Source organism: Diachasma alloeum, unplaced genomic scaffold (assembly GCF_001412515.2).
Source record: "Diachasma alloeum isolate Michigan unplaced genomic scaffold, Dall2.0 Dall_scaffold_00379, whole genome shotgun sequence".
Lineage (NCBI taxonomy): Eukaryota > Metazoa > Arthropoda > Insecta > Hymenoptera > Braconidae > Diachasma > Diachasma alloeum.
Genome location: NW_021680518.1, coordinates 928,302 through 933,284, shown reverse-complemented (window position 1 = coordinate 933,284; position 4,983 = coordinate 928,302). Strand labels below are relative to the sequence as shown.

Below are 4,983 nucleotides of genomic sequence, written 5' to 3'. Positions count from 1 at the left end.
ACCCCAAGTGAAATAAACATAAAAATGATGATTTGATGTGTTTACCCACAAAAAAATAAACTCCTTTACTTATTTCACGTTTATATATTTTTTTAGGGAATGAAAGACAACTGATAATACATTTCACTCAATTTTTGAATTTCCACAGCTCAAATGTGACTTTTCCCATTCGCATACCCCATTTCAAATTAAATAAACATAAAAATGTTGATTTGATATGTTTACCCAGCGGAATAAAAAAATGAAAAACCGAGGCTTTCACGGTTGAATGGCGCCCCAAGCACTCTGTTCTGTATAAATATCCTCTAAAATTCTAAAACTCCTCACATGTGTACCAAAGTCGTGAAAAAAAATCCACCCCCACCCCCCGCAGCTACATTCATCCTACAGCCAAGTGCAATGGAAACATCCCCCGCTACATTCTAAAAAAAAATATCCACCCAGGACAGCGTTATATCCATGTTTTCTCCAATTTCTTTTTTCTCCCATCGCCAACAAAAACGTAAAAGCGCGAGCCCAGAAAGTACAGTATCCACTGTAGGTAGTGTACTATCCCGCTGTATATACGACATTGAAAAAAAATAAAAAAATAAAAAAAGAGAGAGAGAGAGAGAGAGAGCGAGAGAGGAATTTTTTTCATTCTCTCTTTTTCTCTCAATTTTTTTTCTCCTCTTTTTTACCGCCCACTTTTAGTACCCACTCGGCTCACCACGAAATGTGGCATTCAACAGGGGGCCCTCTTTCTCTCTCTCTCTCCCTCTGCGCTGGGAGGGCCGGCGGTGGGGAGAGCGCGGGGGAGGGAAAATGATGCGCAGATTGGCCGGATCATCTCAAAAACCGCCACCCTCCCGATTCCCTTCACAGTGGTATGAAATGCTAGAGGGATGGGTCAGGGGGTGGGGGTCCGTGTAGAGGGGATAGCACAATCCTCTCTTCTCCTATTCCACCCCCACCCCCTGGTATATCCACCTTACTGTGATTCCTATGGTTGAGGAGGCGCGCTTCATCGTCAACCCCAACACCATCCACCCACCCACCCTCGTCCCCCCTCCCCCCGTCGCCCCCTGACGTAACATCCAACTCGTCACCGCAGACTGACTCCCTGCGACTACGATTATTATCTCATTTACCGGTGTAGGGCTTGCACGCGTGTATCGAGAGAATCAGTAGAAGAACGAATTGGACATTTTTGGGGGAATTTTTTCTTCGGTTTTTTGTGTGATTTCGTGAAGTTACATTCGTCGAGGAGATACAGGTGAGTTATTTCAACATTTTTTAATGTTCTTTAACGTAACATTTCGATTATTCGTGTGCTATTTTGCATTGTTAAGATGGAAACGGGGAAATGTTGATTTTGTTTTTTTTTTTATTAATGCCTCCGGATCCAGGGATGGGTCCATTCGGCTTAAAAAAATAATTTAGTACATCATTTAGCACATCGAGTCTTGTTTTAGCATATTTTATACTTTGATTTTGCAATTTTTCAAAAACTTGGAAATACATTTGATATCTTTGTAATTCATGACATTGAGAATTTTTTCTATTTTGTATGGTGTTTCGTTGGTTCTTATCTGTTTGATGAGGGCCTCTCGTTCTTTTGCGTACGTTGGATATCTCCACAGGACAATTGATCTTGTTAATGTTGACACGATGTTTTTTGGAAATATCTCGGAATCTAATGGAGATAGCGATTTTTTTGTTAAAGACATTTTTGTAGCACTTGGAATTGTCTAGAAAAAAGGTTCCCGTAAAAATTTTGCTACTCCGATTAGATTTTGAGATATTTAGTGAAAATTGAGAGGGGAAAAAAGAGTTATTTTCGTGTTGGAACTTTATTACTGAATTCTGATGTTGATGAAGATCAAAATTGATGGAATGTACAGTTATGGGGTGTCAAAATGGAGAGAGAGTGTTCTGTTGACATTAAGAAATATTTCAGCGGTGAGTTCAACACACTAGACTTGCAGTAGGTGGACTGCCCCCCACATTAAGAGCTCTCCATTCTCGAGAAAATCCCGATCATTAAATTTTTCCCTCCATATTTTCATTTCCGCTTTGAAATAATAGTCATCCTCGGGGTTTTTTATCTTTATTTGATGGAGGGTATATTGTGGGGGCGATAAAATTTTTTACTGCAGACAGTTAAACCGTTGATGGGCATTTGAGAGAAACAATAATATGAAAAATCTATAGACAGGGGAGTAAAAACAATCTGAACGAGTGTATTAGGATTGTTGAAGTAGTGAACGATCGTGTGAGGTCAGACTGCTTTGATCGTCTCATTTTACTCGAGAATTTCGCATAAACCGACTCAATACGTCGATTAAAAAAGCGCAAATCAGAATGAAAAATCGGTAGTGAAGTGAAAAACGAATGAATAAACGTAGGGGAGGGTAGGGTAAAACGGACACTTTTGACTTTTTTTGAAATATTCATGACGTGTTGAATTGTTCATGAAATGGAATAATTTTATTTTTCAATTGGAAACCAGTGATTCCTCTTTGTAATGAGCTTAGACAGAGCTCAATTGATAAATCTGTTTCTGAGAGATACGAAAATTTCGCTATCTCCCTTAGTTTCGGAAATATTCCTCAAAAAGTCAACGGGGAGATGAGTCGACTTGAACCGTTTTACCACTTCGCTACTGAATCAAAACAAAAAATTTTGAAAATTTCAGTTACTGCTTTTTATGACCGCAAAATTGGCCCTTGGAAGGTGTTTTTAATTGAATTTTAGCAAAATTTTTGTTGAAAATGATTGTGTAGCTCTTGAAATACCCACACGGAGAGAAATGTTCAGTAAAGATTACGGAACTCTCACTGCACTCACCGATTACGGAATCGACTCAGAAAATTTAAGTGACGGTATCGTAATTTTTCACAAGAGATTCAGATAAAAATTACGGAACGCTCCGGAAAAATTCCGTGACAGTTCCGTAAAATTTCCTACAGTCACATTTCGCTCCGGAATTACGGAAAAGATACGTAATTTTTATTGAATACTTCCCTCCGTGCCACAAAAAAGGTCTTCACACCAATTATCCTATCTCCGATAGATCCCAAGACAATCCTCAAAAACAAATATAGAATGACAATTGACTTATAAAAATCGTTTTACCACTTCATCGCTAAAGTAATCCCCACATTTTTCCATTTTCCCACATTTTTCCATTTCTGTAATCACCATAATTCCCGTCACCGACGAAAGGAAAATGCAAATATCCCAGCCTAGACTGTACACATACAGCGAAATAGGGTGGAAGGAGAATGAGAAGGGGTTGGTGACGATGAGAAATTGAAACAATCCGCCAATTAGAATCGTCGACGTGACGGGATTATGCAGATTTACCATTGGTCTGCAGTGGTATAGAGGAGTGTGAGGTATATAGAGAGGATGCAGAGAGTGGCAGCTGGTGGTACAGCTTAACTCAATCTCCGAGTTGTCTTATGAATCGTAAACCCAGTGGAAACCTCTTTTCCCTTCTTTCCGCTCATTTTATACTTTATCCTGGGGAGAATAATTTTACGTTCTTCACTTCGACGAATGTATAATTCTACGACTTCAAATGACATTTCAATTTTCATAAATTAATGACTTATTCACGAAGCACTTGACGAGTGAGATTTATTCACTTTTCATTAGTCCAAGTTGATTCGAGTCGATACAGCAATATTGCAATTTATCAATCCATCAAAACCCTTTGACTCATTCAATTGCTGAATCCCCTTGTCATTAATTCAATTAATTCGAGTCAATATTATTTCAATATTATTAATCAGACCATAATAAACATCAATACCTCACTGGGGCACAGTTCATGTCAAGTTTATCCTCATCTACACTGAGAGAAAAACGACGAAGTTCTCAAACAAGTCTTACTTCTGCCAAGAAAATAGTTTTTTGAAAATTATCAAAAATGGATTTTTTTGTGCCAAACATGCAGAGAGTGCGCCGGAATGAAAAATTTTTGTCGCAAAAATACATTTCAGTAGTGAAGCGGTAAACCGAGTTAAGTCGATTCTGACTATTAGCCAGTTTTTGCTGAATATCTCGGAATCTAAGAGAGATAGCAAAATTTTTCTCATGACTTTTTTTATAACGCTCTATTGGCTCTACAAAAAAGGTCGTGACAAAAATCTTTCTATCTGTTTTAGATTCCGAGATATTCGTCAAAAACTAGCCAATAGTAAAAATCGACTTAACCCGGTTTACCGCTTCGCTACTGATTTAGTAGTTCAAAAAAAATTGCATTCTCTGTACACGCAAGAAATGTCATTTCTAGCACTACTCCCTCGTTATTCGATACTCCCATACGTATTTTGCTCCCGAAAAATCTTTGTTTTATGCGAAACAAGGGATAGTATAATAGTTTTTCGTTTCGGCTGTCTAATAATCACAGACAACAAATGAACCCTTAAATGAAACAATAATAATGATACGATAGCTATCTTATAACTTAAATAAACTAAAAATTAAATATTAAATATTAAATATTTGTCGATAAATTTTCCTCTATAAGAGATATTTTCACCCTGAAAAGGCACCGTCTGGTGTGAATTGTCCGCCTCTCGAGCCAAATATTTCGTTGCTGTCGAAAGCAGAACAACTATTCATGTTTGAGACTTTCAAATTCGAACCAAACAAATTCATTTTTGGCAATTTTCAACTAGCGATTCTGTGGCCCCGAACAAGTGTTACCAGATCGTGACGTCACCCCATTTAAAATTGTACAGGTTTTGGCTATAAATCTCCAAAATCTGGCAACCCTGCCGAACAAGACTTGTTTGACGTGTTCGTTCTTCTCTCAGTGTAGTGATTCATCCCTGCACTGAGACACTGTGTCTTTATCCCTCAGAGTCAATTACTTAAAATTCCCTTGTAATTAATCGAATTCAATTAGAGCCAATATTATTCCCACTTCAATCACAAATCAGTATTTATTTATTAATCGGACCACAATAAACATCAATACCTCCAGCTTCA

The 4,983-nt window shown here is 37.9% G+C and overlaps 1 protein-coding gene across 1 annotated transcript in view; it reads left to right on the top strand.

Annotated features, from left to right (window-relative positions):
• Positions 1-1,142: 1,142 nt before the first annotated feature.
• LOC107041788 overlaps positions 1,143-4,983 on the top strand; it is a 9,455-nt gene continuing 5,614 nt past the window's right edge. The window contains exon 1 of the mRNA XM_015262526.1: positions 1,143-1,255. The gene's annotated coding sequence lies outside the window, so the exon portion shown is untranslated. The remainder of the gene's footprint in view (positions 1,256-4,983) is intronic.